The sequence below is a fragment of the Balaenoptera musculus genome, chromosome 10 (genome assembly GCF_009873245.2).
Source record: "Balaenoptera musculus isolate JJ_BM4_2016_0621 chromosome 10, mBalMus1.pri.v3, whole genome shotgun sequence".
NCBI lineage: Eukaryota > Metazoa > Chordata > Mammalia > Artiodactyla > Balaenopteridae > Balaenoptera > Balaenoptera musculus.
The window spans coordinates 96047754-96070253 of record NC_045794.1 but is presented as its reverse complement, the minus strand read 5'-3'; the positions used below and the strand labels follow the sequence as shown (position 1 = coordinate 96070253).

Genomic DNA, 22500 nt, shown 5'->3' with positions numbered 1-22500 from the left:
CCACATGCCGCAGAGCAACTAGGCCCGTGAGCCACAATTACTGAGCCTGCGTGTCTGGAGCATGTGCTCCGCAACAAGAGAGGCCGTGATACTGAGAGGCCCGCGCACCGCGATGAAGAGTGGCCCCCACTTGCCGCAACTAGAGAAAGCCCTCGCACAGAAACGAAGACCCAGCACAGCCATAAATAAATAAATAAAAATAAATAAATAATTAAAAAAAAAAAAAAAAAAGGAAAATCTTGGTAAAGTTGGGACCACTGATGACTCTCAAATCTTTATCTCCAACCAGGTATCTAATTACTCCAGACCTTCATTTAGATGTCCCAAGATTAAACTACTCCAAAACTGAACTCATTTTCTCAATCCCACATGTGTCTCTCATCTAAATGGACCCTAACTCCGTGAATGGTACCACCATCCATCAGCAGGCCAGGCCAGAGACAGAGGTGTCATCTTTTATTTCGCCAACCCTAACCCTCAATGATCAGGTTCTGTGAAATCTTCTTCGTAAATGTCTCTGGATTTATCCACTTCTTCCCAGCTCTGCTGTCAGCCCACGCCACCATCACCTGAGATTACTGCAATACCAACTGGTCTTATACTCAATCCTCCAGCCATTTTCTACAGTCCAACTAGGGCATATCTTTCAAAAATTCAATCTGATCAGGTGAAATTCCTGCTGAAAACCCTTTAATTGTTCTTGGGATAAAGACTTCCAAACATGACTTATAGACTCTTCCGCATCTCACCAGTGTTTACCTTTTCAGTTTCACTTCTCATTTCCCAGATTATCTTTTCTCTTACACACATCATGCTCCAACCATGTCCAAGTACTCTACATACAGTTCTCCAAATATGCTGAAGTCCTCTCTTGCCTCGGGGCCCTTGCATAAGCTGGTCCCTCTATTTGGGTTGGGTGTCCCTCTTTTGTAATCACCCAACACCCTGAGGACTGGCCAGGCTCCTTGAATTTATATTCTTTCTAACTTCAGCCTGGAAAAAAATCTTCCTACTACTGGTACCTGGTACCTGGAAAAAAATGGTACCTGGAAAAAAATCTTCCTACTACTCCTATGCTAGCTCTTATCCCAATGTCTGGCAGGTAACAGGTATTCAAATAATTATTTGTAATGAATGAACAGATAAAAATTTTGTTTTTCTCTGAAACAAATTCCAGTCCAAGGTCAATGAATAAAGCTATTTGTCATCTATATTAATTCAACAGCATTGTATAAAGTGGGCAATTGACCTAAATTTTAATTTTATCTGTCTTTTGAGTCAAAACTATTACCAGTTTGGTGAAATAGAGTCTACATGTGCAGGCTCAGAACAATGAAAATGAAGGAAAAAACACTGTATTTTATGTTCTCCTTTGCCTTGTAAACTTTAAGACCAATTCATCTGAAACCGTTGAGAACCTTTTGATGCAAAACACAGAATGTATGAAAAGCAGCCAAGCAAATGTGGATACACCACAGAGGCAGAGCCTGAAGGGAACTGGAGAGCAGGGAGACGACCTCAGACCATAGGAATGTAGGGACTTGAATAAAAGAAAAGGCTCAGCGCTGCTCCTGTCCTCATCCAGGCTGGAGCTCCGAGCAATCAGTGCAGCGCTTCACGATCCTGGGAGCCGTGAGAGGATCAAGGCATCTGTGGGGCCGTAAAAGCCTTTCTGGTTTACTTAACAGAGAGAGAGCAAAGGGGAAGGAAATACTGAGCAACGAGACTAGGTGCTGGCCCCTTCATACAGCATTTCCCTTCTGCTTCCCAACAACATATTATTCCCATTTTACCGATTAAGAAACAGGGGCTTATGGTCACATAGCTGGTCCTGGTGACCTTACACTCAGGTCTAATTCAAACACATTTTTATTGAGCACTTACTTGTGCTAAGCCCTATTCTAGATGCTGAGGACTGAGCAATAAGCAAAACACTGAAGTCTGCTTTGGTTTGTGGGGAGTGATGTACCACACACAAATAATGTGATTTCAGACACTGACACAATTAAGGGGCATAAAAAAAGTAAAACTGAGGGATATGATAGAGTAACTAGGGAGGCAACTTAAGTTGCAAGGTTCTCAGAGATAATTTAAAAGATAATTTTGCAGGCCTGAAAAAAAAAAAAAAGGATAAAGTGACTATCTCGTCAAACCTTAAATCGAAGTCTCTAGAACTACCAGAAGCAAAAACTTACCATTCATTCCCTGAGTATCAGTAAGGAGACCATCAGGTGAAAGAACTATAGCGTTATCCTAGTCATAACCCAAAGCAGTAGGTTAGACAGTCATCAGGTGGCAAATATTTCCACATGAACCGGTGGTTGTTCAGGGCGATGGGCTGACCAAATTAATTCTTAGCGCCCCCTGCACCTACACCAGCACCTGGCATAATAAATGATTGCTGAATATTTGAAGAAAGAAAGGAAAACATGTTAAAATGTCACCATCGCGGGTTAAATCCCTTTTCAGGCCAAGTGGCTTCAATTCACCCCACCCACTCCACCACAAGTCTTAATCACAAGAAGCAGGTGAGGGAAGTCGGATTAGTGTAAACCCTTGAACAATACTGTACTAGGAAACAATTAGCATAGGCTGCCCCACTCCCCAGCCAATGATCAGAAACCCCACCTTTAACTTCCAAGTTCCACTTAAAGAAAATCTAATATCCAAATGATAATTAAAAATTAATAAGGAGTAATTATTTGGCTTCTTTAAATAAGGGTTCTCCTAATGCAGATACTCAGGCTACTTATGTACCAGGTACTTGTTCTAACTGTTGCACACATAGCACCAAGGTAAAGCCACTGGTTCTTTACCTGGGTATCTCCCTCGCTAGATGGGTACTCCTTGAGGGGAGGGACAAAGTATATTCACCTGTGTCGCCTCAGGGCCTTGTCCAATTTAAACGGCAGAAGGTCAATGATTATACTGAGTTGTAAAAATTAAATTTCTCCAAAACTTTTCAGTTCTGGGGCAACTGGGTAGGGTGAGGCCCACCCCTTACTACTGTTATCTGCTGGGGCCTGCTCTGCAGAACCTGAAGGTCTCATCATCACATATCACTCTTTCTGTGTCTCTTTGTAGTTTTAAGAGCTGGAAAAGCCTTAGAAGTCTCTGCTTCAATTTTTAGAAGTCGATTTTTAAAGGACTGTCCCAGTGGCGACAGAGAATAACAAATGGCCATTCAAAGCTGAACAACAGGGTTGAGTCTGCGCCATATACCAAAGATGCCAATGCTTCCTTTCTGGCACACAGATGGAAGGACTGAAAAACAGTTTAAAAATAAGATACCACTTCTGATAATAGGCGCTATCAATTTTTGTGATGTTTCAGTAAAATCTTAATAATGAATCTGTGACAATTCTTTCTGAGACAGAGTAGCCTTGTGAATAATGACATTACTGTAATATCACAAGTAGACCCAGCATTGGGGGTGGGGAGACTTTAGTGAGGATTATATTATTTTTCTCCAGTAAGAAACTTCCTCTGCATACACCGTCTCATTTTTAAAAACCACAACATGCAAGTTCTAATATCCCTGGGGTTTTGCTGTTCATAACATCAGCCACATCTCTAAAGTTTTTAGATTCATTTCACGCTGCCAACAGAAAGAAAACTTCAACAAAAGGCACAAATACCACCCATCTGCACACTTGATTTATTACTCATTTTTATTTGCTCCTGAATTCCCATAGTTTGGTGTGCCATAAGGACTGGCCCCGAAGGAACTTAGATCCAAAATGGCAGCTGAGCTTCTGAAACTCATCAGAGCCATAATGCCTAACATACGTGAAACCAGGTCTTATTTATCGCACTTCTCAACCTGTCTAGGAGAGAAGAATATTTACCAAAACATTTCAAAGAATCAGATGGCATTCTGTTAATGTTCATTATATCATTCTCCTTCTTGCCTAAGAGAGCAGGCACCCTGCTTCTGGTCCCTCCGCTCTGCAAACTGAATTAAACTGCTATTCACATGTTTACAGTCCACAGAAACAAGCTAATGGCAAAACATGGAAAGCTTAGGTTCTTCTCATTCTTCTTCTGTAAGGCCAACTTAGGAAATGGGCGTAAAATGAATCATCTAACAAGTAAAGCCCCAAATAAGCGCTTTCATTTTCAGAAAAAACAACAACAAAAATCAGAGCTCTAATTTTCCTTAGGTCTACCACAAAGCAACACTCCCTATCACTATGGTAATTTCTGTCTTTTCCTTTAAATGCAAGCTGTAAAAAAAATTTTTAAGAGATAAATTTGTTCCAGATTACCTCCTGACTGTAATGTTTCCAATCCCTCTTACACAAAAGCTGAACTTATACCACCAAAAAAATTTACACTGAATTTAAACCGTCACTTCTCTACTCATTTCCACTGCTAATATAATAACAACATTAATTTTAGAAAAATAATAAAATACTTGCTCTTTAGAGACAGAGAACTTTAATTATCTTCATGAATTCAAATGGAAAGTCTTTTTGTTAAATTAGCATGAAAGTCCCTTCATCTACACACAATTGGCCCAAAGAAACAGGCCATTTTCAGCACAAGAGGCCAATCCATTTTAACAGTGAATAAAGCTTTTGAAAGCACTACACACCCTCTTCCAGACTGTCAAATTTTCAAAATGGTCCAGCATTTTTTTTTCCATTTTTTTTTTAACACTTTCAGGTCCAGCAAACATCTTATAATTAGATTAATTAAAGAGGAAACAACAACAGCCAAAAAAAGCCACTGCTCACTTCTGATCAAAATTATTCCATTTATGCTTAATTAGCTTTAATCCAAGTCTACATATTTAATGATGGGGATATGACAATTCAACCTATTTGCATATTTTAAATGCCCTTTCTAAACTATGTAACAGATTTAGAAAAATAGTCTGTTTCTCATGCCAATATGCTAAAGCATAAATCAGTAGGATACAAATTTGGAAGGAAAAAAAAAAGAAAACAAGGCCTCGTAGAGCCAGGGATGTGCTGAGGGGGGGGGCGGGGGGGAATTTCCCCGGGGGGGGGGTCAATTTACCCGCCGCCTCAAAACTACGATCCTTTCAGCCCACCAGACCGAGAAGCATTACATCACACTCTCACAATGATAGGGGGAGGTGGCTCTGAGAAAGCAAGTTTTCAGCCTTCTTCCCTCCCTGTTCCCAGGCTTTCTAGAATCCTGCATTAGGAGTAATGGAATTTAACTTCAGTGCACTGCACACACAGTTTCAGGGGTAACACGTACAGCTACTTATTTAGGTGACCCAATACGACCACTTCACAATGGATACGTGGCTAAAACAGGCAACTACACACACAGATGCTGAATTTGTGCTGAAAAGCCCAGTTCATCTGTGTAAGATTAAACGGAAATTGTAATCTATGAGAAACGAATAAGGCCAATCCACAGGGAGAAACTGATAAAGAAATAATTCCTAATTGGGAGGAATAGCTGTTTATACCCTTTAAAACACCATGTTTACAAGATAGTCCCACCATTTGGTTCGAACCACAATCAAAATAAAAGCGCATCTGGCTGCATATTTGAGAACACACACAGAGACCCAGTGCAAATGAGCGCGCGCGGAGGAGAGGGGTGATCCACACATTGCTTGGGAGGTTTTCAAGCAGGGGAATCTACAAACCCCAAACCTCCTGGTGTTCACTCGCCCCCAGCCTGATGTTTAAAATGGATCAGGTCTTATTTTAGGTTTTACATCTCTCTAGGAAGGAGGGCCTAGCTTTAAAAAAAAAGAAAAAAAGAAAAAGGTTTTCCCGTGGTAGTGCTTGCCCTCCCAGATCCTTTGTCGGCCTTAGCAGCCGAAAGAATGCAAACCCATTTATATTTATGCAAATTTTTGCAGCAGATTTAAGGGGGCAGGGAGAGGTCTGTGTTTTTTAAAAAACCTCTTTCTAAATATCAAATTTCCAAATACTCGCAGCTTCATTTATTTGCAAGACAGAAACGATGATGAAAATCTGCATATAAATTAAAAGTGCAATTAAATCACTTCAAAATCAAATATTTTACCAAGGCTTTTCCATTTCTAAAATGCCGAACCAAAAGTACATCACGGGTCTGATTTACACAGATTCACGAAATGTCTGAAGCCAGTCTCCACGCTAGACAAATGTCGATTTGCAACACCACTAGTGAAAACGGTTAGACAAGATCCATATAAATCAATTGGTTTTAAAAAATTGAAAATATTTACCAACCTCATAAAGTGCAGCAGTGCTTAAATCCAGCAAATTGAGGCATACAAGGTAGAAATGGAAATGAAAAAAGGTCCAAAAAATGATTTCTTTTTGTCTATCTGTTTTTTTGTATTTTAAATATTCAGAAACCAGCAGAGACTCTGTCGGCCATTTTGGCTTGAACTAACTCTCACACTCACTCTCCCTCTTGCTCTCTCTCTCCCCCTCTGTCTCTAAAGGAAGCAGCTTTTTGTGACCTTCAAATAGAGGCGGATCATGTGACTTTGGGTAGGTTTGTCAATCAGGAAAGGGGAGGGAACTGGGGCTGAAACTACCTTAAAGGGAAAGCGGCCCTTTTCCACTCACTTTCATTTGTGAAACGCTGTTATCTCATACTCTCCACCTACACACACTGAATGTGAAAGTGGCAACAGCATAAGGGTAACAGATGAACAAAATATAAAAACCTTTATTGGTTTATAGAAATGTGCTCAGTTGCTAACGATTCTTACAGATCCTGGAGCTTGGCTCACTTGCTACAGTTATTCCCTGGATGTTTGGACAAGCACAGGCTGGCAAACTGCTCTTTAAAAAGGGGCTTAAACAACACCTTACCCAAACAAGAGACTTTCGTCTTTAAAGACTGAGGTGAAATATAGGACACAACTGATCTCTAACAAGCTCCTAAAATGCACAGGAAAAGACTGAAAGGAAATACACCAAAGTATAATCTGTGAATGCCAACTCAGAGAGGTTAAGTGACTTATCCCAATCACACAGCTAGACAGCTGCAGAACAGTGACTGGTTTCCCAACTGAACTCCACAGTTATTGTTTCGGGTGTATGTATGTTTGGTACCTCCTCCCCGCACCCCAAATAAAAACTATGCTACAGCACAGCAAGCTGGCATATCTGAGTCACCTTTAATCCCCTCCCCCACCACCTGAGGAAGTACCTGACCTAGAGTCAGCGCTAAATTTAAAACCTACCTGGTTTCCCCCATTTCTAAGAGCCTTCTTCTGACTCAGTGCATCTTGCTTTCAACCCACCTAAGAAAACCACGCTGGGTTTGCGTCTCTAGCCCTGGGGCTAACAGGCTGTGTAACCTTAGTTAGGCAACTCCCTTTACCTTCCAGGCCTCAGTTTTCTCATTTGTGGAATGTAAGGATTGGCCATCAGTAGACGGTATCTTTGATTCCTTTCAGCCCTAAAACTGTACTCGGCTTCTTTGTTTTTAGCAGTTCTGTTTCATCTTATCCTTGCCATCTCAAAAGTCATTACCCCAGGAAAGTTTTCCTTGACCCTCCCCGTCTAGACCAGGCCTTCCTGTTCAACACTCCCATAACTTCCCTTACTACTTCTTCATAGCACTGGGCATAACTGCAATTTATTATTTGTCAAAGAACTTGCTTATAGTTGGTCGTCCCCAGTATGTATAAGGACACATACCACATCTTCCTTCACTGCTGTGTGAGGCCCGACACCTACCTAGCCCCACATAGTAGGTACATAAATGAATGAATTAATGACTTAGACCTCCATTCAGAAGTGCTGGGCTGAACAGAGGAAATGTGCTATCCAAATACAAGGAATAAAAGTCACATAGTTTCCAGAAAATCATCTCCATCTATTTGTTTTAAGGATTGCTTGAGGAAATAAAGTAACTAAAATGATAGAAAGTGGGCAAAAGTGTCCTGTGACTATCAGACTCCATCTATCTCTATGAACCAGAAAAGCTCGGATTCCACAGTGTGATTCTCCCAAATGAACTGGGCTGACCAAGCGTAATCTGACATGCCAGCCAGCACAGAACTGATGGATTCTGTAAGCCCAGCGTTCCTTGAAAAGGATCCTACGAACCCTTTCTAAATCCCACACTTTTGTCATCCTGGCTTCTGGGTCTTTATACAGTCTCCCTCCTTCGCTTTTTCCACTGTGATAGAAGAACCAGAAAGGAGCTGTTTCAGGGCAGGCAGAAGCCAATGCCTAGATGATCTGGCAGCTTGAATATTTATGGCGTAAACGCTTCCACTGTCTTTGCACAGACCCGAGTGGAGCAGGAGCCAGGACCTGAACTGACAATTGAGATTGTAAGCAAAAGCAGGAAACTCCAAGGATGGAAATTTTGAACATTTAGTCTATTTTTATCCTTCCAATACCTTCCAGATGAGCTACGGAAAGCTTACTTATGTGGAGCATGCTCAACATGTTAAAATGCACGGAAATTGTACAGCTGCCTTGTTTTAATTTGTGACGGACAGGATTTCTTTATAAGACTGAATTTTGCCAAGTCTCCACTCCTCAATGCAGAATATTATCATATAAACGTGACTATGTGTTTCCTTGTGTTATAGCAAGCTGCACAAAAAGTAGAGAAACAAACACATTTTAAAGCAAAATATTAGTTCTATTTTCAAATGATATGATCAACAATTTTCTTCAACCTCCAGGAATCTTTTTCTTGGTGAGATACCTCTAAACTTAAAACAATTAGTCCAATTGTTCATCTAAAAGAAAGAAGTGTAATAAATGCACTATTTCCCCTGTATTTCCAGGCATTTTGGACTTTGTGATATAGTTATATTTATTGTACTGTTTTCATATTAACAATTAGACAGCGTTTTTAAATTGTATTACAAGGTGAGGATACAAAGTAACAAAAATGAATTTACTTTTAAAACAAATAAGCCTGAACTTACATGCTCAAATGAGTGTTATCTTTCAAACTTGGCACCTTCGGTGACTATATAACCACTACTAAAATATTTCTATGAGGAAACACGATTGAAAAATAATGAACTGAACATATTTAACTCAAAAATCTACAAAAATGAGTAATGAACTCAAAAAATAAATTAACAATGATAAAATCATAAACATAAAGAGTAGACTGAATCTTTATTGATTCAAAAAACTTTTGTTTGTTTTAAAATGAACCTATCTACAAAACAGAAACAGACTCACAGACATAGAGAACAGACTTGTGGTTGCCAAGGGAGAGGTGTGTAGGGAAGGGATGGACTGGGAGTTCAGGTTTAGCAGATGCAAACTATTACATATAGAATGGATAAACAACAGGGAACCATATTCAATATCCGAGATAAACCATAATAGAAAAGAATATTTAAAAATTTACATATATGGGGCTTCTCTGGTGGTGCAGTGGTTATGAATCCGCCTGCCAAGGCAGGGGACACGGGTTCAAGCCCTGGTCCAGGAAGATCCCACATGCCGTGGAGCAACTAAGCCTGTGCACCACAACTACTGAGCCTGTGCTCTAGAGCCTGTGAGCCACAACTACTGAGCCCGTGTGCCACAACTACTGAAGCCCACGCACCTAGAGCCTGTGCTCTGCAACAAGAGAAGCCACTGCAATGAGAAGCCTGCGCACTGCAACAAAGAGCAGCCCCCGCTTGCCGCAACTAGAGAAAGACCGTGCGCAGCAACGAAGACCCAATGCAGCGAAAAATACATAAATAAAAATAAATTTTAAAAAGTTTATAATATATGTATAATACTTTGCAGTACAGCAGAAATTAACACTGTAAATCAACTATACTTAAAATTTAAAAAAAATTTTGTTTTAAAAAATAAATAACTGGGTATATACCTGGAGAAAACCATAATTCGAAAAGATACATGCACCCCAATGTTCACTCCAGCACTATTTACAATAGCCAATCAACCTAAATGTCTATTGACAGATGAATGGATAGAGAAGATGTGGTATACATATGCATATAATAGAATACTACTCAGCCATAAAAAAGAATGAAATAATGCCATTTGCAGCAACACGGAGGGACCTAGAGATTATCATACTAAGTGAAGTAAGCCAGATAGAGAAAGACAAATACCATATGATATCGCTTATATATGGAATCTAAAAAAATGACACAAATGAGCTTATTTACAAAACAGAAAGAGACTCGCAGACAAAGAAAACAAACTTATAGTTACCAAAGGGTAAAGGGGGAGTGGGGGAAGGGATAAATTAGGAGGTTGGGATTAACTTATACACACTATTATATATAAAATAGATAACCAACAAGGACCTACTGCATAGCACAGGGAACTATACTCAATATTTAGTAATAACCTATAAGGGAAAAGAATCTGAAAAGGAATATATATATATACACACACACACATATCTGTAACTGAATCACTGTGCTGTACACCTGAAACTAACACAATACTGTAAATCAACTATACTTCAATGAAAATAATAACAATAAAATTTTAAAATTAAGTTTTAAAAATTAAAAATAAATAAATAAATAAAAGTGGATAATCCTTTGGAAAGTCTGATCAATTAAAAATAAGAGAGAAGTTATAAATTAACATTAGGGCTGAGAATGGGACATTATAATCACAGATTTGGAGAGGACTTTTTTAAACTGTGAAAGAATCATACATAACTTTATGTCAATAAACCTGAAGATTAAATAAAATGGATGATAGCCAAGGAAAACAGGAATTACCAAGGTCAACTCAAGAAAAGTTATGAAAATAACAACAAAAACCCATTGCAGAAATGTGTTAGATAATTATTCAAAGAACTAGCCACTGAAACTACGTCAGGCACAAGTGGTTTTCTTCTATCAAACAGATAATTTCATGTTATCTCTACTGTTCCCGAACTTATGGAGACAGAAGAGAAAGCTTCCTAATTTCTTCTATGAGGCTAACATATTCCTGATACCCATCTGGACTAAGGACGCGGTATGAAAAATAAAACTACAGACCAATCTTCATTTGTGAAGACGAACACAAAAATCCTAAGTAAAATATTAGCAAATAGAATTTACCAGTTTTAAGAGAATAATTCATTATGACCATGTAGGGTTTATACCAACAATTCAAGGAATGGTAAATTACAAAATCTATTAACATAGCTCTTCATTTCTTCAACAAGTATGCATTAACTGCTTTCTCTGTGTCTGTGCTAGGTGCTGCGGATACAGTAGTATCAAACAGGGTAGGTTCTCGTCCACATGGAGCCAATATCCTCATGGGAGAAGGAAATTCACTGAGAAGGAAGTAAAGAGTTGATGGGATATGGAAAAACAGAGAGGCTCACTTCAGATCAGGTGGTTAGGGAAGGCTTTTCTCAGGAGGGGCATTTAAGCTGAGTTGAAAAGCAATTGCTTGAGTGTTGAAAGAACAAGAGGGATGATCAGGAGGCTAGGTCAGGTGACCAGGGGAGAGAGGTGGGAGCCGAAGCCGAGGAGGTAGGAGGAGCTAGATCATAGTGGGTCTTGCAGGCCACAGAAAGGATGTTATTGTTAAGAACGGTGGAAAGTCACAAAAGAATTTTAAAGCAGGAGAGTGAACAGTGCCATTTTATCCATTACGCAGTCTCCACTTAATATCTCGGATCTACAAGCTTTTTAAGGGTCTAGGCAAATGTTTGGGACCTGAAAAAATATATTTACAAGTCCAAAATACAAAAAGAAAATTATAACCATAAAAATTAATAAATGCTTCAGTGTCCTTGGAATATAACACCCAACAATTTCATTCACTAAGTTTAGCATTTATAAGGTTTCATTACATTTGAAAATAATTCTCACTTTGCAAAAAATGCTAAATATGTTAATCATTAAGAAATCTTAGGTGATTACAAATTAAGTCAGTTATTAGTAGCCAAAGAATTTCAGAAGCAAAATTATTAAAATTCTTTTAACATACGATAGCAAAAATAAATAAAACCACGTATTTAATATGGGATGAGGGACTTTCCTGGTGGTCCAGTAGTTAAGAGTCCGCCTTCCAATGCAGGGGACACGGGTTCGATCCCTGGTTGGGGAACTAAGATCGCGGGGCAACTAAGCCCACGCGCCGCAACTAAGACCCAACCCAGCCAACTAAATAAACAAATATTTTTTAAAAAAAATAGGGAATGAGGGTACCTTTTAATATGTTTCCTATAAAGTGGGACAAAGTCTCCAAAACCTCCCAAAGTAAACATTCCAAGGACCCATGGAGGTCTTACTACCACTTTAGGAGAGACAGGATCAGAGTTATGTGTTCAAAAGCTCATCCTGGCTTCTATATGGAGAATACACTACAGAGGACCAAGTGGAAAAGCAGAGACAAGTTGGAAGGCAACTGTGGACTTCTAGGTGAGGGAGAATAGCCTGGATCAGATGGATGTGGTAGAGGGGCTTCTATCGTAAGTTAGATAACTGGTTGTTGTTAAGAATGCAATCTGTGGGACTTCCCTGGTGGTCCAGTGGCTAAGACTCCATGTTCCCAATGCAGGGGGCCTGGGTTCGATCCCTGGTCAGGGAACTAGATCCCACATGCCGCAACTAAAGATCCTGCTTGGGGGCTTCCCTGGTGGCACAGTGGTTAAGAATCCACCTGCCAATGCAGGGGACATGGGTTCGAGCCCTGGTCCGGGAAGATCCCACGTGCCGTGGGGCAACTAAGCCCGTGTGGCACAACTACTGAGCCTGCGCTCTAGAGACCGCGAACCACAACTACTGAAGCCTGTGCTCCTAGAACCTGTGCTCTGCAACAAGAGAAGCCACCGCAATGAGAAGCCTGCGCACCACAACGAGGAGTAGCCCCTGCTCACTGCAACTAGAGATGGCCCGCGCGCAGCAACGAAGACTCAACGCAGCCAAAAATAAAATAAATAAATTTATTTAAAAAAATATATATGCTGCATGCCACAACTAAAAGATCCCGCGTGCTGCAACTAAGACCCGGTACAGCCAATTAAGTAAATATTAAAAAAAAAAAAAAAAAAAAAGAATGCAATCTGTGACCATGAAGTATAGTAAGGCCAATCCACCCTTTCAAAAATAAGACTCCAAACTCTGAACTCACTGTTCATTCAGTCAAGAACCATCTTTTAAGCATCTACTATGTATTAGATGCTGTGCTAGAACAAAGCCCAGGAGGGTACAAAGAGGATTTTAACACCTTGAAGGACAGAGACATGTAAATCCATAATTAAAATATAGCATGGTAACTGCCATAATTAAAGTATAAATAGAGATATATACGCTATAAGAATACAAAGAACTAACTGCTGAGAGTCAGAAAAGGTTACACAGGAGAGGTAAGATTTTAAACGGAGTCTTAAAGAATCAGTAGGAGTTTGTCGTGTAGAAAACAGAGGAAAGGCAAAAGCTTTTCTAAGTTTTATCAACTTCAGCACTACCAAACGACAGCAATGAAGAAGGCTGACGAGAAATAAATGTAAGAACTAAGTTTTTTCAGAATTTTTGTCCCCAACAAAGTCAGAAGGTATATAGATAGAAATAGTAGCCAAAACTACAGTGGAATCTCTAACACAACTAGAATCCAAATCTTTGGAGAAGGTTAGCATTTACACTCTTATTACACATTTATAAATTAGAATGCTAGCAGACCTTTTAAGGAACACTAAAAAAAAATTCTCAGAGTCTTTAGAACCAAACCTCAAAAGTCAAATTTGCGTCTGGAGGATGCCTTCCTTGACACTTCTGTTTGAGTTCAGTGTCCTCTGTGCTTCCTGGCACCCTGTACATGCCTCTATGGAAGCACCTTCAAACCCTATTGTTATTGTTACCCATTTACTTGGTGCTTCCCCCTCTAAACTATGAGCTTCTTAAGGGCAGGGTATATGGTTATTATTTCTATCTCTAGTACACAGGAAGAATTCAATTAATGTTTGCTGAATGAATGACCAAATGAATAAGCAAAAGAATGAATAGATGAATACTATTAACCTGGGTATTTATAAGATGCAAAAGAAACAACACTTAACATCCTATAATTAGGAGATAAGACACTGGACAGTCAACAAGAAAGTATAAGATAAATTGTTAACTATATGGTTCCAACCCTCAGAGAGACAGGAGTTAGAAAATTGAGACACTATAGCTCATTTGAGCTGAGTTTCAAAGAAGGACAGAATCAGAATGGTCAAAATAGATGTTTCAGCAATGTGTGCCATCCTGTCGTTACAATGGTGGAGTTGGTAGGTGTGCCCGGGCCAAACAGTGGGGCTCCATGGCCCAAAAAGAGTGCTGAATTTTTACTGCACATGCTCAATAATGCATAGCGTAATGCTGAACTTAAGGGCTTAGGAGTAGATTCTCTGGTCATTGAGCACATCCAGGTGAATGAAGTCCCCAGGACGTGGTGCAGGACTTAACAGAGCTCATGGTCAGATCAACCCATACATGGGCTCTCCCTGCCACACTGAGATATCCTTACTGAAAAAGAACAGATTGTTCCTAAACCAGAAGAAGAGGTTGCACAGAAGAAAAAGATATTCCAGAAGAAACAAAAACTTACGGACCAGAATAAATGCCCCCCAAAAATAAATGCAAATAAAAGTAAAACAAAAAACAAAACCAGAAGAATGCAAAAAACCCAGATGCTTCAATATGAAGCTAATGAAGCTTTAGCTGCAGGACCCCTCACTTTCATGGGGCTCTCCCAAAGCCCTAGGAGGGGTCCTGAAACTATGCCCAGATGATCTCTTTTTTTTTTCTTATAGTAAAATATGTAAAATTTACCATCTTAACCATTTTTAAGTGTACAGTTCAGCAGTGTTAAATATATTCACATTGTTGTGAAACAGATCTCCAGAACTTCTTCATCTTGCAAGTCTGAAATTGTATACCCATTAAACAACTCCCCCTCCTCCCAGCTCCTGGTAACCACCATTTTACTTTCTATTTATATAAATTTGACTACTTTAGATACCTCATAAAAGTAGGATCATACAGTATTTGTCTTTTTGTGACTGGCTTATTTCACTTATAATATTTTCAAGGTTCCATCCATATTGTAGCATTTAATAGGATTTCCATCTTTTTATGAGTGAATAATATTCCATTTCCTATATATACCACATTTTGTTTATCCATTCATCCACCAATGGGACACCTGAGTTGATTCTACCCCTTGGCTATTATGAATAATGCTGCTATGAATATGAGTGTGCAAATATTTCTTCAAGACCTTGCTTTCAATTCTTTTGGATACATACCCAGAAAGGGGATTCCTGGATAATTTGGTAGTTCTATTTTTGATTTTTTGAGGACACTCTACACTGTTTTCCATAGAAGTTATACCATTTTATAATCCCACCAATAGTGCACAAAGGTTCCAATTTCTCCATATCCTTGCCAACATTTGTTATTTTGTTTTTTGTTTTGTTTTTTTTTTTGATAGTAGTTGTCCTGGTGGGTATGAAATGACATCTCATTGTGGTTTTGATTTGCATTTCCTTGATGATTAGTGATGCTGAGCATCTTTTCATATGCGTAAAGGCCATTTATGTTATCATCTTTGGAGAAATGTCTATTCAAGGCCTTTGGATATTTTTTAATCAGGTTATTTGATTTTTGCTGTTGTTGAGTTGTTCTTTATATATTCTGGATATTAATCTCTTATTAGATAATATGATTTGCAAATATTTCCTCACAATCTGTAGAATGCCTTTTTACTCTATGACTGTGTTCTTTGATGCATAAAAATTTTAAACTTTGATGTAGTTCCATTTGTCTATTTTTGCTTTTATGCCTATGTTTTGGTGTCATATCCAAAAAACCACTGCCAAGTCCAGTGTCATGAAGCTTTTCTCCTATGTTTTCTTTTAGGAGTTTTATAGGTGTAGGTCTTAGGCTTAGGTCTTTGATCCATGTTGAGTTAATATTTGTATATAGTGTAAGATAAGGGTCCAACTTCATTCTTTTGCAAATGGGTATTGAAAATTCCCATTGCCATATGTTGAAAAGACTCTCTGTTCCCCACTGAATGGTCTTAGCACCTTTGTCAAAGATAATCTGACCTTATATGAGGGTTTATTTCTGGGCTTTCTATTCTTTCCATTTGGCTATTTGCCTGTCTTAATGCCAGTACCACACCGTTCTTTTTTTTTTTTTTTTTTTAATTTTACACTTTATTTATTTATTTATTTTTGGCTGCGTTGGGTCTTCGTTTCTGTGCGTGGGCTTTCTCTAGTTGTGGCGAGTGAGGGCTACTCTTCATCGCGGTGCACGGGCCTCTCGCTGTCGCGGCCTCTCTTGCTGCGGAGCATAGGCTCCAGACGTGCAGGCTCAGTAGTTGTGGCTCACGGGCCTAGTTGCTCCGCGGCATGTGGGATCTTCCCAGACCAGGGCTCGAACCCGTGTCCCCTGCATTGGCAGGCAGATTCTCAACCACTGCGCCACCAGGGAAGCCCCCAGTACCACACTGTTTTTGATTACTGTAGCTTTGTAATATATTTTGAAATTAGGAGTGTGAGTTCTCCAACTTTGTTCCAAATGACCAATTATTTTTAAAAATGTGCAAAGACAATGTATTTTTCCTCACAATCTTAACACAGATTGTCAAAACCACAGCCTCTTTCCATCTCAACTTCCCCCCACCATGATCCCCTCTGTCAATAGAGTTAAGAGTGGCTGTAGGCATTTGGGGGATTCCTAAAGGGAAAGCTGTGTTGATGATATTCTATTGGTTTTGTTTTTTTTTTTTAATTAATTAATTTATTTTTGGCTGCATTGGGTCTTCGCTGCGGTGCATGGGCTTCTCACTGCGGTGGCTTCTCTTGTTGCAGAGCACAGGCTCTAGGCGCAAGGGCTTCAGTAGTTGTGGCATGCAGGCTCAGTAGTTGTGGCTTGCGGGCTTAGTTGCTCTGCAGCATGTGGGATCTTCCCGGACCAGGGCTCGAACCCGTGTCCCCTGCATTGGCAGGTGGATTCTTAACCACTGTACCCCCAGGGAACTCCCTTTGGTTTTAATGGAATATATTTATGTGGTTCTCAGTCACTTCCTTGTATGGCTGAGTTACTATTAACCATCCTGTGTACAAAGATGTTGCTGGGCCAACTCACTGTGCATACTGACAGAAATGTGCAGGGCCAGATCATACCATGATATAAATGTGTCAATTCAAAGAGTATTTCAGGGTAGTCAATATACAAGAAAAAAATGAAGCCTTGCAATCTTATAGCTTATTTATAAAAGATACTTGCTTGAGGTTTTCCCAAAATTGATAACAATCTTACAAATTTATATGATGTAGCCAATAACAGGTTGTGAAGATGAAAGGAACTTCTCTAATCTATCAATAACAAACAACATATTTTGGTCAACCATGCTATAGGAAACACTGAATTATCTCCATCTCTTTTTAGAAAATATCACAGAATTGTCGTAATATGAAGGGTCAATCAAAGAGTAAGCAGCCAAAAAATGTTGGGAAAAAAAACATTACAGCAATGTGTTAGGCAAATATTAATACAAATTAATATAAATATGTTATTTTTCTGAATTTTGTATTTGTCAACTTTTAAGTTGCCATTTTTGTGATTTCTTTCCTCATTGTAAATAAATATTCACTTTTGTACCAATTGTGTATTTGAAATTTTCTTTTTCTTTTTTAAAAATTTTATTGGAGTACAGTTGATTTACAATGTTGTGTTAGCAAAGTGATTCAGTTATACATATATGTATATTCATCCTTTTTTAGATTCTTTTCTCATATAGGTTATCACAGAATATTGAGTAGAGTTCCCTGTGCTATACAGTAGGTCCTTGTTGGTTATCTGACTTTCTTTTTCCTAAAGAGCATTCCCACAAAACCTAGATTTGCTCCTGGTCAGAAAGAAGGGTCTCTTTGCCTGAACAAAGGCATGAGAGGGGGAAGGAAACGAGATATGCATGGAAGACCTTACTGAGAGACACTGGGCAGGAGCAGGAAGATCCTTTGAACAGCAGAGAAAATATGCATAAGTAGGCTAAAGGCATCTTATGGAGGCCCTTGGAAGCAAAGAAAGAGTTCAGACTTGCATAGAAAATCTTTTTTTTTTTTTTTTTTTTGTGCAAAATAATAATCTACTGGCTTACAGGTAGGGACACTTAAAGAGAAGAATCTGTTAAAGCTGGATCTGTTGGAATATATTTAAGAAAGTACTGAATATAAAGTCAAACGTGACAGGTTACCAATTCACTTTTCTTCTGCTAACAATAAATAAAATATTCTTAAGTTAGGATTTTTAGTTACCCCACTTCAGATTTTCAAAGTTAGTGTGCAGAACAGGGATTCTTAACAGTCTGTGGAAACTTACTGACATCTTCATTTATTCAGTATATATTTATTGACGTTTTCTGGTGCCAATGGCAGTGACCATGCTGGCAAAAGTTTCTGTTCTTGTAGAGCTGAAGACAGAGCAAAAAGCCTTAGCCTGACCTTTCACTGCCTGCCATCATGTTGTACCTCCTCTTTACTACAATCTCCCTCCCCCTCCACCCCGTACTTCTGCCAAAACCTCAGTTCACAGACTCCCAGTGGGAAAGGAAAGGCGCAGTGCTTAGGGCAGGACTTGTGTCCATACCCTCCAGTGAACATAAAATTTGGGAGAAATAAACACTACCTTCTCCTCATGACACCACTGGAAATTCTTGCAACTGAACATGCATTTCGTTATCTATATTTACATAATGCTATGTATTTCAAAACATTTTACAACTATACGATAACAGTAATGTCTCCAAAAAAGCAGCCTTAAAACAACAATTTCAAGGAACTGTGCAAATACATTTTACTACATTTTGCCTTTCAAGTAATATTTTTCCATGAAAGCATATTATTTGTCCATAAGTAAAATATAAGCTAAATAAATAAGACTTTTATTAAATTAACTGTAGTTTTCTGAGAGCCACATGAGCTACCCTATTCATTGTTGTTTAAAGTCACCACTTTAACCTGTAAGTGTAGCAGCAATCCACAGTCTAGTCATTTTCAATTATGAAACACAGGAAAAAACCTCATAAAATAGAGTTTAGAACTTAAAGATATTTTCAAAGAATTAATTTTTTTAAGTGACTTCAACGTATATTAGAAAATTTATTAGCAACTGAAAGTTTCCCAAAGACCTAGTATAAAATGTTTATGGTTATACTAAAATTCCCAGCAGCAAAAATTCCATGAGCATAACTATCTATTGAACCTCTTTGTGGCATTTTCAAAATACTAATAAACTTGAAAATAACTCTCACTTCCTTTCTCCCAAAAACAATCTGAAAAGATTATATAGAAATCCAGGGACTTCCCTGGTGGTCCAGTGGTTAAGACTCGCACTCCCAATGCAGGGGGCCCGGGTTCCATCCCTGGTCAGGGAACTAGATCCCACATGTTGCAACTAAAGATCCCACACGCGGCAACTAAAAAAGATCCTGCATGCCACAACGAAGATCCCACGTGCTGCAACTAAGATCTGGTGCAGCCAAATAAATAAATATTAAAAAAAGAAATCCAACTATTTTCCTGATGTCCAGCTTACTGCTGTGTAGTAATGATTGAGTTTACAAAGCATTCAATTTGGTACTTCTTAAAAAGTTTATTTCAACATGTATATATTTTAATGGTCCAAAGGAAAAAAAAAGTTGGTGAAAATCTGATGGTAGAAAACAGAAAATAAAATGTTAAAAACAAACAAACCAAAAAACCCTTTCCTATGGCCAAATACCAAGGTTTGTGTTTTCAAGATAATGATCTATAAAATGAGTGATTTGGAAATACTTTCATTTTCTCTGTATTTAGGAAATGCTACAGAGCCTCGCAAAGCCTTTAAATAAGCACCAAAAGAATGGTTCCCAAAGAGTTTAGTGTTAAATTCGGTAGTCAAATATAAAACAAGGGCTATCAACTGTAGAGATTTAGAAAGAATAAACTTTTAAAAGTTGTACCACAGTGTAAGATGAATGTTAGGAAGAGAGAACTGTAGGTTAAGGAGTTAGAGTAGGAGCAGAAATAACGGTAAGGACTAACTATCAGAACTTACAAAAGGTCTGTATAATTAACAATTCAGAAAAATTAAAAGGGCATTTTATAACTAGACATTTAAGTTGGGAAGAATGTAATTAGTAAGAAGAGAATTTAATCAAGACATTGTTGTTAAGACATTTAAAAAACAGCACCTCAAGCACAAAACCATATTACACCACACTGGGGTATAAAGGGTGGTGCTGACTCCCTAAATTACACTCTTCTCTCTGAATCAATATAAACCTGTCTTCAACACTTCGATTTCCTTACAGGTCTCCGATGCAAGAATAGATTCTCCCTTAGAAAGAGAAGTTAAAAAAGCACCCCAGGAGAGTAGAAATATAGAAAATGATATAATTAATTATATCAACAATCCCTAAAAGGGGGATACTGTCTATAAAATACATTATTAAATGAGATTTTTTTGGTTTTTAAAATTTTAATATGCTTTAAGACAACATACGTAACAGATTATCATCTCAACATAAAACAATATAGAGCATCCGAGCCGCCACCATGGTGTGGAAGCTTAAATTCCGTGAGCAGAAGCTGCTGAAGCACATGGTCTTCCTGAACTGGGAGGCCACCGATCACAACCTGCAGGAGCTGCGCGTGTCGCGGTGTCATCGTTTGCAGCGGTACGAGGACGACACACGCTACAACCAGCTGAGCCTTGCTGGGCGCGCGAGCTGCGCCTGCGCGACTGGCCGAAGCGCTGCTGGACAAGTATGCTCTCGGCCTAGTGCCCACATGTGGATCACTGGAGCTCTGCGATTTCCTCAAGGCCTCGTCCTTCTGCCGCCGCAGCCTGCCCACTGTACTCCTTGAGCTGCGCCTGCGCAGCACCTCCAGGCCGCCGTGGCATTCATGGAGCAGGGCCACGTGCACAAGGGGCCCGACGTGGTCACCGACCCCACCTTCCTTGTCACGTGCAGCATGCAGGACTTCGTCATCTGGGCTGACTCGTCCAAGATCAAGCGGCATGTGCTGGAGTACAATGAGGTGTGTGAAGGCTTCGATCAGGAAGCCTATCAGGTCTTGCCTCGCCAGGGCCGCATTTTATAGATGGGGAAGCTGAGAACGGATGCCTAAGATTCCATGAAGGCGTTCTCCCCAAGAGTATGGCAGTCAATCATCGGTTCTTAAGAACTTGGCTCCTCAGCTACAGGCCACGCACAGAGCCAAAGGGTATGCTCCTTTTCCACGAAATTTTCTTAGCCTTTGGACAGTTGATAATTAAATGACTGCCTTATGGGAAGCGGTTTTGTGCTGCACTGGGGAATTGTTAGTTTTTTTTTTTTTTTGATGTGGACCATTTTTAGTCTTTATTGAACTTGTTACAATATTGCTTCTGTTTTATGTTTTGGTTTTTTGGCCAGAAGGCATGTGGACTCTTAGCTCCGCGACCAGGGATGGAAGCCTCACTCCCTGCACTGGAAGGGGGAGTCTTACCACTGGACCCCCAGGGAAGTCCCAACTGTCGGATTCTTGTACCTGAAACACTGTAGTGTGAAAGCAAGGACTCTGGGGGGGTGCTCCCCCGCCCTCAGCTTTCCCTTCATTTTCTTCCTCCGCCCCCCAGCTTTCCTTTCATTTTCTTGTAGATGGACAGTTTGGTTTAATTTATTTAACTCAAATTCTTGCTCCTGTTCGTGATTAAGCAGTTTACAGATGATGAAGAGTTTGGTCTCAAGTTTTCATAAAATGGATGAGGTTTTAATGTTCAGAGTCCTTTCTCTTATTTAAAGGAATGCTCTCCTAATGCCAACAAATGACCTAACTGCTTTTTAAGTGCAAAAAATAAATAAACAAACAATATAAAAGTTATTAATTTTACATTCTTTTTTTGTACTAAGTCTTTGAAATCCAGGCTATATTTTACATTTAAGGTACATTTCAATTTGGCTGCTATTTTTTTTTATTATGGTAAAAAACATTAAATTTTATATCTTAACTATTTTTAAGTATACAGTTCAGTGGTATTAAGTATAGTCACTTTGCTTTGCAACAGATCACTAGAATTTTCTCATCCTGAACTCTATACCTATTAAATACTAATTCTCTCTCCTCTCTCCCCATAGCCATTGGCAACCACCTTTCTACTTTGTATTTCTATGATTTTGACTACATTAGATACCTCATATGGGTGGAATAATACAGTATTTGTCCTTTGTGACTGGCTTATTTTGCTTAGCATAATGCCCTTGAGGATCATGCATGTTGTAGCACGTGACAAGACTTCCTTCTTTTTTAAGGCTTCATAATATTCCATGTATGTATATACCACATTTTCTTTATCTGTTCACCTGTTAATGGACATTTGGGTTGCTTACACCTCTTGGCTATTATGAATAATGCTGCAATAAATATGTGTGTGCAAATTATCTCTTTGAGATCCTGCTTTGAGAGAGTTGTTTTTTTTTTTTTTAAATTAATTAATTAATTAATTTATTTTTGGCTGTGTTGGGTCTTCGTTTCTGTGCGAGGGCTTTCTCTAGTTGCGGCGAGCGGGGGCCACTCTTCATCGCGGTG

General features: G+C 39.1%; 1 protein-coding gene and 1 pseudogene across 1 annotated transcript in view; one reads left to right on the top strand and one right to left on the bottom strand.

Moving 5' to 3' along the window:
- The window catches only part of TNRC6B (trinucleotide repeat containing adaptor 6B), a 250794-nt gene that overhangs the window by 126411 nt on the left and 101883 nt on the right, over positions 1 to 22500 (bottom strand).
- Positions 20485 to 21301, top strand: LOC118901845 (annotated as a pseudogene).